Here is a 14,960-nt window from a genome sequence, read left to right as displayed (position 1 = left end):
ATTTAAATCGATAAAAAGCTATTGACTTTTTAAAAGTTAAATACCTAACCTGTTTGTTCTTTTTTTTTATTTAGTTGTAATTTTATTTACATTTTCTTTTTAATTCTCTTATCTAATTAAAAAATTACTTAACAATTATATTATACAACTGTATTATTTTACTAAAAGTTTAAAAAGAAATACAATTTTTTTTAGAAATAAATTAATTTACAATTTATAGATATTTTTATTTTTTTTTATTTCCAATCCCACAAATTTGCAATCCTTAATAAAGTTCAATCGTAGTATGAATAGCTTATCAAAAATGTCCATTTAATTATTAAGAAGAAGCAATAAAGTAAAATGATGATACTTAAATGCGTAAAATTCGGTAATTTTTTGGGTTTCAGAAGATCTTTTCAAAGAAAGTAATCCAGATAGAAGTAAAGTGAAATTATTAAAATAATTATAATAGTAGAATAATTACATAAAATTTCCTGAAAAGCTTTTGGAATGGAAAATTTATTAAACAAAAAAAAAATCTTAATTTATGCAAACATGGTTTTTTGCTGTAAATTATATTAAGTGTAAAAAGTTTTATACAAAAAAGTTTTTGTTATCCGTTTCAACAGTATAAAAATTAAATTTTAGGGTAAGTGATAGAATTGAAATTTTAAATAAAAAAATTTACATAAGCGATATAATTTGACAATAACGGACTCAAAATAAAAAGAATTTTTTGATGTAAATTATTTATGTAATATAATTAATTTTCTCTTTAGCAAAAAATATAAAAAAAAATTGATAACTAAAAAGCAAAGTGAAAAAATATCTGAATGTCTAATGCATAAGGTGCATTACGATATATAAACTTTTAATAAAACAGTGTAGCATTTCAGAAGAAAAAAACACGAAAGGAATGGTTCTACACGTGGCACTATAGTCAAACAGGCATTTTTATATATTATAGATAATATATACTTATATATAAAGGCCTAGAGATACAGAGAGAGAGAGTGTGTGTGTGTGTGTGTGTGTGTGTGTGTGTGTGTGTGTGTGTGTGTGTGTGTGTGTGTGTGTGTGTGTGTGTGTGTGTGAGAGATAGAGTGAGAGAGAGAAATGTAGGAGAGGACAAAAAATTTCAGTTCGATAAAAACGAAGGAGATCCTAAGAGGAAAAAGTGTAGGCTATATCAACAAATACCCTAAAGTGATTTCCTAAAATATTTTACTTATATTATTGCAGATACAATATTCGAACATCTCTCAAGAAATATGGGAAAAACCTAACATATGTCTACATGGATGTAGTAAGCATATATGAGCTTGTTTTATTTTTATATTATCAAAATGAAAAAAATCACTTTTTTTCCTTAATTTCGGTAAAGTATTCATTGTAATGTAATGGATAATTTAAGTTTTAATTAAGTCACATGATCACATTAAAATTACTAATATACCAAATCTATTATTATTATGTAAAACAATTAACAGTCCAACTTATATATATATACACATACATACAGAACACTATTTTCTTTTTCATGAAATCTTTACGTTTTACATAAATATGAGACAAATGATTCCTCTACCTCGTTTAAAGTCTGCTTGTACTAGTGTCAGACAAGAACGGTTGAACTTATTTCATTTTAAATTAAAAAAACAAATTTCGATACGTGTCCTCGCTGCTAAAGAACATGTAAACCAATAAGTTTCCATACATAGCAAAAATAAATACTTATGTAGTTCATGATGTATCAGGGAAAGACACAAAACATAAATTATCTCAAGGCGTTGGTGATTCGTTCCTTGATATTAAAGTCATAAAAAAAATAGCCGTCATAAAAAAAGGGGTCATTTTTCCTATATATGGAAACTTATAAGACGATCTGTATTTTTTTTTTCTAATTGAAAACGATTACGTGAAATTTTAAAAGGGGACATCATCCTCTTTCAAATTAATTAAAATATTTCTATATAATTTTTTTTTTGCACTCATAAAAAAAGAATTTCAACGGACGAAAATAAAAAAAATTTAAAAACTATAGTATAGAGAAAGTTTTTTTAAAAATAAAACGGAACGCTGACTCTACTACACGAAACTGTTTTGTTAATTTTTTTATGTGATTTACTTTTTAAGGAAGAAATTTAGCAGAAAACTATATTGATAAGCGAAAGTTTATAAAACAATTTGTTTTAGCAACAAGAGCACACTACTTCAAACAAAAAAAAATTGTTATTTAATTATTTACTTCCTAAAGAAGAATTTTCACGAAAATTAAAAATTGAAAAATTAACAATTATAAACAAATACTGTTCCTACAAAGTTATTTATTTTGAAAATTCAATCAGACTACTGCAATAGAAATAACTTCTTTTTTGAGATTACAGGCATCGACTGCTTTAATTATTCTGCCCGATGAAAATGTAAATTTGTAGCGTATAAATATTCCATGCCTGACCGGGGTCGAACCTGAGTCCTCCAGATGAAAGGCTGAGACGTAAACACTCCACGACGGAGATCGGCGGAGTAACAAACAATTCGTTGATGATTCATTATAGAGAGCATTTCATCGAGTACAATTTTTTTTAAATTTATTTAGCCGGTTTTTCCAGCTGCTGCCAGATCGAGGTATTTACAATTTATATATAAGAAAATGCAATAACTGACCGGCTTGAGAGGCCTACAAATCCAAATGTAAATGTTCCGGAAAACATGTAGTCCCGAAGAGACTCAGGTCGAACACTTCTGAGACGTGTGGTTAATTGAAACCCAACCACCAAAGAATACCAGTATCCACAGTCTAGTATTCGAATCAATATAAGAGCAACTGCTTTTACAAGGACTCTAGTCTTAGAACTTTCGACTTCGAAAATCAGCTGATTTTGCGTATAAATAAAGAAATAACTAATTATATATTAAAAAATCTGTTGTAGACACCACATTACTTCCTTGTACGCCTATTAAATTACATACACATGATTTTTAAAATCGGAAGTTAATAATTAATTATTAATAAATCAATATATTTAAATAAAAAAATAAAAAACTTAAAAAAAGGAGATGAAGTCTGATTCGAACCGAAGTGGTTTCCCATTGTAAGATCCAAATATTTCATTAATTAAAATTTTATTTGGCTATAAATCTGGAACCAACGAAAATAAGTACCACGTATGATAATCGTTAAAAAGCTCTCAATTAGGGCTCATTACTTCAGTTAGGAAAACGTCCAAAATGTAAATGTTTTGGATTGTAGTCTTTTTTGGATACTTTTAGTTCAGTCGATTGCAGTCAAAAGGCGTGGTACACAACTAGATGTTACGGCAGTCCTAAACCCAAAATTTCAACATCCTATGGCTAATCGTTTTTGTGTTATGCGAGATACACACGTATAGACGTCACGCCGAAACTAGTTAAAATGGATTCAGGAATGGACAAAATGGATATTTCAGTTGAAATCTGAAAACCGAAATTTTTCTCGATCACAATACTTCATTTACTTCGAACAAGGAAGTAAAAATTATAAATTATTATTTAAATTAAATGTTGATAGATATTATATACACACACACACACACACACAGAGAGAGAGAGAGAGATAAAATTTATTTTAAAACTGATAATATTGGATATGGTAAATATTCTCACTTAAAATTAGTATAAATATATAAAAAATAGAGATCTGGATTAAACCTGCTATTATTGAATAAGAAAAAAAAGTTTAATTAAATGCATCCTGATAAATATAAAACAAAATATATAAATCAGTTTAAATGCTTACAACTAAGTAGTTTTATGTGTTAATTTTGAAAAGTAATTAAAACATGATATCCTTTAATTTATTAAGTTAAAACATTTCTATAATAAATAAAACGTAAGAAAGAAAAATCATAAAAACACAACATGACATCGAACGTGACTTTTATGAGTTGACATATTTTTTTTATAAACTGTTATAGAATATGAATCGTGCAGCTGTAACAAACAAAATGAGAAAAAAAAATAGACAGTAAACCACATGTGCGTTCTTAATATTAGTACTACGTCTATAAACCAATCGAAAGAAGCAACAAATAAAAAAAGGATTTTTGATTTTGTGAAGGGGAAAATTATAGAAAAAAGTGAAATAAATATTTTAAAAAATAATAAAAGAGGAATAAACTGATAAACTACGTATAACACACACTTCCTGTCGCAGTAATATTTAAACAGAGGTAGTTCATGTACATTTAACTAATACCGAACAAAAATCACAGCTATTAACCAAAGCTAACAAAAATTACAGCGCCGTCTAATTAAAATATACTAAAGAATTTTTTTTCTTTATTAAATAAATAAGTAAATCAGTACCTAATACTGTTAAAATTAAAAAAAGTATAAATACACTATCGTTCTATTAACTGAAGTTGACCTCGTAAATTTTTTATTAAATTTAGCAAAAGTAACTCTAAAACTAAATTTATTTATAAAGTAAAAATTAATAAAAAAGGAAAAAATGAATTTTCAATTTTAATTGATTTTGGAAGATTTAACTGGTGCAAAATTATCTTGGTGTTTCTAAAATATCTTATTATTACGAACAACTGACATGATTTGACAGCAGTCGAGGAGATACGTCAACTATACCACAAAGTTTTCGTTTTGAATTTTTAAATTATTAAACTAGCAGTTCCAGGGGAAGGCGATAAAAATAACTTTATTAAATATCGATATAAGGTTTAAAACTTTATTATATTATACTGATAAAAGCACAATGCTACACAGACACAGGGGAATGGGGTCACAGAGACAAGCGTTAGGCACAAAAAAAGAAATCTTAACTTGAAGTCGTTGAAAGATAGGATTAGAAATTGTCTGGAAATGATGAAAATCGAGTGATGTCAATAATAGAAAGCATAAAGAAGATAAACGTGTCGGTAAACTGGAAAAGAAAAATTCCCTTTAATTACAACTTTTCTTCACTTATTAAAAAAAAGTAGCAGCAACTATTCTGAAACGAAAATTATTACACAATCTGGTTTTGCTTAATAACAAGAAACGTTACAGCAAATTCTCATAAATACTAAAAAAAAAACAGTTTGGCAGTAGATGAATTATAGTTATACAGACAGATCAAAAATTAATAGATCAGTCAATTAGTCAATAGAAGTTGGAACAAGCCCTCGCTCGCTCAGTAAATTTTATTTCGGTTAATAATTTTTCAAAAGAAGCATTCATTAATTATGAATACAGTGGATTTCGGATAACTGGATCACTTCGAGACCGGGACCATATGGCCCTTTTAACCGATGTAAACAAAAAAATGAGGAGATATAAAAAAATAACAGTAGAGTTCATAGTAATTATTAAACACGATTAATATTTTATCGTTCAAATTTTATTTCTAATACAGTGAAGTTACATAAACAACAACATTAATAATTTTTCATTATTATTATTAATTAGTTTTCGTGGTAAATAAAGATACGAGTAAAAATATGAGTGCCTTTTATGGTCAGTAAAACACAAAAATATATATTGTATCATCTTTTACTTGGTTCAACATCTTGAGAAAATTCTTCTACTTTGCTCTTCGTCTCCTTTTCTTAAAATTCAGCATAGATTCGCGATTAAGCTACAGCGTTTTCTTCACTACCTTCTTCCACAAAATAAGGCTGAAGTCCATTAAAAAATGTTTTTGCATCACGAACAGATTAGCGTTTGACTTCGTATTTGTCTTTTACATCTTCAACTTCGTAGAGTTTACGAGTAACGTTTTCATTATTTCGTCATTCCCAGTTTCATTTTCCTCGTAACATTTCATGTTTTAGTCGATTTTTTAGAAAAATTCAAAATTTTGAACCTCCTACTGAATAAAATCATCTTCGCCAACGACTATTTCAGCGATTTTTAAACCATATTTGGCAAAGAAATTTCTGATTGTGTTCGGCTGTGAACTGAATTGCCTGCAAAGAAATGAGACATGAACTGATGTCTTTAGCTGTAGCGGAAGAAGTCGACATATTTCCTTCAATTTCTTGTAAGATGTAGCTTAATAGTTTACTTAAATAGTTTTTTAATGTGTTATAATTCCCATGTCGAGTGACTAATTCAACTCGTATTCGGTGGCTAAAACTCAATTTGAACATTTATAGATTTTTCCCTACAGCGTATTAACAACGGTTAATTGACTTGTAATACTTATAAAATTGTGTTACTTTACGAGTAAAATAAAGAAACACGAACTAGTGAGCATTATAAACGGTATTTTGGGTCGTTAACCCGGCTTAATATTATATGAATTAAACCAATATGTTGCTGTTTTTATAAAACTGCTCTAATTAAACGACTGCCCCGAACAACCGGTGGTCCTATTAATCGAAATTCATTGTATTACGCTGCCGAAACTCTACTAAGAACACTTCTTAGATACTACTTAGACTTTGTATAGCAGCAGATGGGAGGATTTGAGAGGAAAATCAAGGTTTGGACCGATAACCGCGCATGTACTTTAAGTTTTAAAACAATTAAAATACGAATTGTGGTTTGTAACCGTAAAATAGCAGGATATCTGATAAAGATGGTTAAGTAACATGAGAGAAAGTTAAGAGTTTCTTTATAAGTATTGTAAATTGAAAACTTTTTTTCTTTAACAATCTAATTATTTATCACTGATTTCTTGATTCTCTGAATATTATGAATTCGAGTCGGCCACCAGATTATTTCTATCTGCAAAGCTGATATGGCAAGGTGAAGATGTAACCTTAATGGAAATTATTTGACTAGTGTTTCAATCGCTAGGGTCTGTATGAAGACAGCAGTTTCGAAAAATATAAAATCAATGATTAAAGGACCTACTAAGTAAAGTGTTTACCTCTGTGGCAAAGTTGTAGCATAGTAGCTTTTCACTTGGAAGGTCCAGCGTTTGAAAATGTTCAATCGGAATCCAGATAGATGAGTCTATTCTCTATTCTAAGCATCTAATATACTTTTGTATAACTTTAAAATTATTGAACAGTCCTGAAAAAAGGACAGTAATTGAACCTCCACTTATTCTTGGAATACTGGGTGTATAATAAAGAACTCTTATCTAAAAAGCCGTTACGCTACTAAATGATTTCAAGTAGAAACACATGTAGATGAAAAATATTAAATATATATAGTATTAGACGAATCACCGTAAAGAGGCAGTACGAGAGTCAAAAAATGACAAACCAGGCTTAGGAGCCTCTATACCGCGTAACCTATAAATGGAAACCGCACGAAAATTCCGGCCGCGAAAGTGACAGTTTTCACAATTAAATTTTGTTAAAACTATAAAAAGCTAGACAACACCCCACACCGTCCCACGAAGAGACCACAATTTAATTTAGTCAGTATATGCGACTCCTTCCGGAGAACGGGCGCATTTCTTCCTCCAAATAACCAGGGCTCTGGTAGGCGCACTCCTGCTAGCCCATAGGTGCTGGTACCAAAAGGACTTCAGCGGATGGACTGAATCGCGTCGGGATTACTAGGCTCAAAAGCTTAGTCTCTCACGATCAGAACCAGTAAATAAATTTCACAGTGGTCCATACGGATAGGAACAAAAATTGCCAAATCCGTCCATAAATAAAACTTAAAATTTATAACCGGCACTAAATAACCCATGAAATCCGCCCGATAATAGAAAGATACAGCAGCAAGGGACATTGTCCAAGCTCTGTGATCTGTAGGGAGAAATATTGAAACTCCCGCCATTGTTGCGTTCCGTTCCGTATGTATAAGGAATATGAAATCAACTTACACTTAAAAAAAAAAAAAAGAAAGTAATACTCACTCCTAATTTTGAACAATCTTTTCCTTGAGATATAGTTGTTAATTTTATGTTGAGTTACAATAATAAAAATCATAAGTGACAAAATATGTTGATTCAGGTTTTCTCGATTTTGAGGTTACAGTTGTTTTTTTAATAGGACTGTTTACTCGAAAAAACTCACCAAAACTACGTCCAAATATTCAACTATATGAAGTAAGACTACTACTCCTTTATTTTGTGTCATTTATAAAAAACCATGAGTTTTTCAAATAGGTATAACTTCAAGCAAAATATTTTGAATCACTATAATATTTTAAGACGTAACTTGTCTTAATTTATGGTTAAGCCAATAAAACTAATAAAAAGATATTATTTCTATTCCATTAAATGTCTCATTTTAATTCTATTTGTACAAATAAAAAAATATAATTAAAAATCTTTCTGGTAAGAATGGCTGTATAATGCTGCAATGATTTTCTAATCTAAAAGTGTCTAATTCGAATCTAATGGATTACTTCATTTATATTAAAAAAAGTAAAGGCGTAATATTGAGCATACCATTTTATATAATGATGTCCATAAAAAGATTTTCATGATACATCCTATTTCGATAAATTTTAAATTAACTGTAATCAGAAATAACATAAAATGGGATATTGTTATACATAAATCTCGATTTCCCATACTTTTTACTATTCGTCTTAGATAGTAGAGCTGTAGCGCTACAAGGGAAAGTAATCGGTCCAGTTTGGGCATATCCGGTTTTCACCGGATCTTGATGTTTTGATACCTAAGGAACTAATAAAAAACAGGATGGAAATTCTCCGGATGTTAACGTTCGTATGTAGATATGTGTGTTCGGTGTTGGGATCTAAATCACCTTATATTTGCAGAACTATTGGACCGAATTTGATCAAACTTGGTCAAATTACTTTTATACATAAGGCATTGATGCCAATAAATGTTCGACTTAAAAGGACAAGGAAGTGAGGCTGTAGAAGAAGGTAACTCTGAGTATCTAGAGATTAAAATCATATTTTCCTTAGGTACATTTGCTAACAATTAAAAAGTAATTATATCTGCAAAAAAAGGTTTTTTTTTGGAAAATCGCATCACCCATCCCAAAGACTGGTTTAAATTGCTGCTATGTTGTGACGTCACAGGTGAACGTAGAATTAAATAAATGAATAATATTTAAAGTGTTAAAATAAAGTAAGGTTGTCTGGCCGGGTCTAGAACTCGATCGCCCGGTTGACTCGGTACCTTGAGCGTTAAGCCTTGCGGCTACACCAATCTGCCGACCGTACAAGCGAAATTTGTTCTATTTAGGTTGTGAAATTACAATAGTTTAGTTAGTGTCAACCGTCACTGCAAGTCCCGCCACAATTGCACGAATTAAACACAGTATGCGCGCGCGCTTTAGTTAGAATCACTGAATTAAATAAACGAATAAATATTATATTTATATAAAATTATAAATATTTTAAATTAAATTGTGTATTAACCGTGCATCAGAAACAACCCACAGTTGTAAATTAGGAAAATCCAAACAACTGCGTTGTCAGCTTTTTTTTGCGAATAATAGAATCATCAATTTGAAACAAATAAATCTAGGTAAAGATCTACAAGAGAATAAATAATTTATTTTTAGTAAAAACATTGTTAAAGCGTTGGTTACAGTTGAATTTCAAATATGACTGTAATCCAGAGAAAAATAATTGTAAAATAAAAATAAAAAAACAAGCCAGGACAATAACTTAAAAAGAAAGTAACGTTCAGTAGGTTTTCTAACTTTGTAGCTAATATCACATGACCAACAGATGTGTACATAACCTTTTTGTTACAACGTAAACGAAGTGCAATACAATTTACTGCAAATAGAATTTCACAAACAGACGTTACAGTTCTGTATACAGTTTACTTTAAGTAAAACTTATTCGACATAAAACTTCAATGATTATTTTACCGTATTTTTAAAATTCAAAATATATTTAACATTCATTTTAAAATAATTTAATCCATAATTTCTCTCTCATTCTCTCTCTCTCTCTCTCTCTCTCTCTCTCTCTATATATATATATATATATATATATATTTATATATATAATTATTTTTAAAGAATGAATTGTTTATTTACTATCAACATCATTTTATGTAGTTTATAGCTGATATTCCTTTTACAACTATTAACCAAAGAAAACTAACAGTTAAGACAGACAACTCAACTCGAGACGAAAACCACTATATGAGAGAGGTTATAAAAAAGACATTTACTACAAGAAAAAATCTATAAAATAGTGCTAAAAATTTAACTTTAAATTTTTTTTCTGAGATAGACATGATGTTTGTCGGTAGTAAAAAAAAGAGTAGTGATAAAATTTATTCGAAAATGTAATAATAAAAACACAATTTAATTACACTTAAACATTTCTACATATGAGTGTAACGTATAAACTAACATGTTTTTTTTAAAGTGATGTTACAGATGAAATTATATGTATAATTAATTCCAAATAGCATGACGGACTGACTATTACTTGTGTGCAGAATGAGTAGTAGAAGATTGAAATGATGATTATATAACCAAGTTAACAAACAAACATAGTAATAGTAGTAGCAGTAGAGTGTGTTCAAAAAGTGACGCAACCTTATGGGAAAATGAACAAGTTAAGTTAGAATAGTTTTTGAAAGTGGCCTCGATTATGCGTTCTCATAATTGATTACAACATTGCATGCTCTTAAACACATGTTATAACATTTGAGGAGGAATTGCAGCGACACATCGTTCAATTTCCATTTGCAATTCGAGAATGAGTGTAAGCAGAAACATTAAGGTACCCCCACAATCGAGGGAGCCACAAAACATGAAAAAACTGATCCAAGAAGGTCATACATAGTGTTGCTGGTTGTATGAGCCGTAGAGTTATACTGCTGAAATCAGTTGTACTCTAGCCGGTCTGCAGATATACCATTTAGAAATTGTAGCAGAATCTATACGTAGCGCTCACTGTTCAGCGTGCAATGAAAAAATGTCATGAAGTTTCACCTACGTGACATAGCACACAAAAAAAACATCACTATTTATCCGAGCAGCTGATGTGTATTTATCGTACAACAAATGCGTGAATTCTCTGCAGTTACATACCAATCAAGGTGGAATTATGCCTCGTGAGACCAAAACCAATCATCGCGTTCTTCCCCATCTAGCGTTACGGATGACATGAACCGCTGACAGAAAGCTACACGTTTTCCAGTGTCTGCAGGTAACAACTGGTGAACACGATTTCTGTACGGATGCATCTTTAAAAATTTGCACGATGCCGTGCGGGTACTACCAACAAAGAGATCAGACTGACTAGAAGATATGCGTCGCAATGACTTCTTAGGACTAACAAAATATGCAGATTGCACGTAGATCAACTTTTCTGGTGTTAGCACTTTCGGTCGACCATTTGACCACTTCTGGCTGCAACTGCCATGTTTCCTGTCTCCTGTAACTAGTCGTACAGCCCGCTTGATGGAGGCTTTGTTTGGTGCATCAACACCATAATTTTCTGAGATGGCATTCTAGGTCTGGGCACAACCGGCCCGTCTAATGTATTAGGAGAAAATTAATATTTTCTGCTGCATTGTGTATCCAGTCTGTCCTCAATTTAACCGGCAACAAAAGAAAGAAACATACGGTTGCGTCACATTTTGAACACTCTATAGTAAATATTTTGGTTTCTCAGCGTAACCGAACCTCTGCGCATCTATATTAAAGATCTGGAAGGGGTCGTATTTTATGTGAACATTATTATACTCGTAAAACAAATTGATGAAACGCAACAATGTAATTTAAATGTACTTTTATAGTTTACCTAAAAAGTAAACATAAAACAGCAGTGTACGTATGTACAATAAGTAAACAGGACTAGTATTTATAAAAACAAATCCAGATGATAAACGGTATCGGCAATTACTATAAATTAATTGGTATTACAACAAAAGTAGGCTGTCAAATCATTTTTGGCGTCCATAAGTATGAGTAATATGAACTGCTATTTAGGAAATTAAATACGTCAATTTATCCACTTGTTTATATTCAAGAATATCCAATCTTTGATTTAAAGAACAGTCATTTATTCCTAAAAAGAGATTTTATTTCCCTACATTAAAAAAGACAGCAGAACTCTTTTAATGTAACTCAGAATAATTCTCGTAATTTGGTTTGCAACAGAAATGACCTTTGTGCTTCCACTGAAAATTGCAATAAATTACTAAACCTTTAAAACATATATTTCACTATTTATTTAAAAGATAAATAACAGTTTTTTTACAACAATAATAGATCTATCGATAATTTTAAATTATTGATAATTAAATAATTAAAATTTCCTACATTTTTTGCATTTTTTCAACCTGAGTATAAATGTGCGACAATAATTTTCCTTAACGCTTTTGAAATTGTGATTTATTTGTCAAATTTACTAATTTCTCTGTTTACCTTAACATTATTTCACGGGTTTATATTTTAAATAATTAATATGGACTTTAACAACCATCTATTTTTTAATGTTATAATTAACTGTTTATTTGTAATGCTATTCTGAAACAGGTTTTATCATGGTTTCCCTTAATGTATCCAAGTAAATGCAGTCCGTTCCGTTCTATGTGTAAAATAGTATTGCTAACCATTCCTGACATGGTTTAAGTAAGGCATATACCGATCAAAGATTTATCTTTTTTATTCCTGGAATCATGACCCAGGGATACCCTCATTAAATAAATGTGGGGTAATACGTACTTGGATTGACGTGTTTGAAGCTTAATAACTTTTAATTAAACGATTTTGATGAAATTTGGTACGTAGACATGAGTATGGGGCAATTTGTTGGTAAAAGGGGGATATATTGTTTCTTTCGGGTCGATTTTCTCAAATTTTTGCAAGCATAAATTACTTTATATTAAACTTAGCGCTAATTCTTATCTTTCATGCTTATCTTTACTGTTTTAAAAATATAAATTTGTCCCAAATTTCTATCCCTTACCCAAAAATTGAAAAAATCTTTTTATTTATTGCACATCTTTTAACCGAATTTTTCAATGTCTTCCTAAACGTAGTAATACTGCATTTGACTCGAAAGAAAGACTTCGAGGACAATATCGTGTGTGTGGGAGAAGATCAAAGATTACAAATATCGATTTTTAAATTTAAGAAACTTTCTTCATATATTATTTTTCCACTCCATAAAAATAAATTAACAATGCCATGAAAGGAATTAAAAACTTTGCTTGAAGTTAACTTTATCTATTTAATGGGATTCAATAGCTATTTTGAATATAAAATTAAAATAATTTATCCGAAACAGATCTGATGTACTGTGTTCCAGTATCCCTAACTTTGTAAAAAAAAAACAATCTGTAAAACAATATAAAAACCTTATAAAATTTTTAATTTAACGCGTTTAAAATTTTTTTCTTAAATCAAATGAATAACTTTCAGTTTTTAAAAAAGCTAAAGGCATAGGTCTAGAGACATAAATTTAAAAAATTACTAAGCACATTACTTAATTAGAATTCTATACAGAAGAATTGAGAGGAGAGTGGAAGAAGTGTTAGGAGAAGACCAACTTGGTTTCAGGAAAAGTATAGGGACAAGAGAAGCAATTTTAGGCCTCAGATTAATAGTAGAAGGAAGATTAAAGAAAAACAAACCGACATACTTGGCATTTATAAACCTAGAAAAAGCATTTGATAACGTAGACTGGAATAAAATGTTCAGCATTTAAAAAAAATTAGGGTTCAAATACAGAGATAGAAGAACAATTGCTAACATGTACAGGAACCAAACAGCAACAGTAACAATCGATGAACATAAGAAAGAAGCCGTAATAAGAAAGGGAGTCCGACAAGGATGTTCCCTATCTCCGTTACAATTAATCTTTACATGGAACTAGCAGTTCATGATGTTAAAGAAAATTTAGATTCGGAGTAACAGTACAAGGTGAAAAGATAAATATGCTACGATTTGCTGATGATATAGTAATTCTAGCCGAGAGTAAAAAGGATTTAGAAGAAACAATGAACGGCATAGATGAAGTCCTACGCAAGAACTGTCGCATGAAAATAAACAAGAACAAAACAAAAGTAATGAAATGAAGTAGAAATAACAAAGATGGACCGCTGAATGTGAAAATAGGAGGAGAAAAGATTACGGAGGTAGAAGAATTTTGTTATTTGGGAAGTAGAATTACTAAAGATGGATGAAGCAGGAGCGATATAAAATACCGAATAGCACAAGCGAAACGAGCCTTCAGTAAGAAATATAATTTGTTTACAACAAAAATTAATTTAAATGTCAGGAAAAAGTTTTTGAAATTATATGTTTGGAGTGTCGCTTTATATGGAAGTGAAACTTGGACGATCGGAGTATCTGAGAAGAAAAGATTAGAAGCTTTTGAAATGCGGTGCTACAGGAGAATGTTAAAAATCAGATGGGTGGATAAAGTGACAAATGAAGAGGTATTGCGGCAAATAGATGAAGAAAGAAGCATTTAGAAAAATATAGTTAAAAGAAGAGACAGACTTATAGGCCACATACTAAGGCATCCTGGAATAGTAGCTTTAATATTGGAATGACAGGTAGAATGAAAAAATTGTGTAGGCAGGCCAAGTTTGGAATATGTAAAACAAATTTTTAGGAATGTAGGATGTAGAGGGTATACTGAAATGAAACGACTAGCACTACATAGGGAATCTTGGAGAGCTGCATCAAACCAGTCAAATGACTGAAGACACAAAAAAAAAAACTAAGCACATAAATTAAATTAGAAGTTTCCGAATAGTGTTTATAATGATTTTAAACAAAAATGAATGGTGAAAACGATTTCTAGAAAAATTAAAAAAAACTTATATACGTACTACTACAAAGTTCGGAAGTTTTTTTATTAAATTTAACAAAAAAAATTTTAAAAAATTAAATCGGTAAACGAGAAGAAGAATGAATTGATATAATTTTTATTTATGTTCATATAACAAATAGTATAAATTTTGATCGACTTTATAATATACTTTGTTTAATTAACTTTAAATAGTAATTTTCCATTTTTTGTTTACCATATTCATACTTTTCCAGAAATCTCACTTCAATGGAAAGTTTTTTTTATAAAATTTATAAATATTAATGAAATTCATGTATTTTTTAACTTAAAACGTTGTAAAG

General features: G+C 30.1%; 1 protein-coding gene across 1 annotated transcript in view; it reads right to left on the bottom strand.

The window, feature by feature from the left end:
* unc-5 overlaps nucleotides 1-14,960 on the bottom strand; it is a 789,148-nt gene that overhangs the window by 353,602 nt on the left and 420,586 nt on the right. The window lies entirely within an intron of this gene.

The sequence above is a fragment of the Lycorma delicatula genome, chromosome 10 (genome assembly GCF_047948215.1).
Source record: "Lycorma delicatula isolate Av1 chromosome 10, ASM4794821v1, whole genome shotgun sequence".
In the NCBI taxonomy this organism is placed as follows: domain Eukaryota; kingdom Metazoa; phylum Arthropoda; class Insecta; order Hemiptera; family Fulgoridae; genus Lycorma; species Lycorma delicatula.
This window is presented reverse-complemented; position numbering and strand designations above follow the sequence as displayed.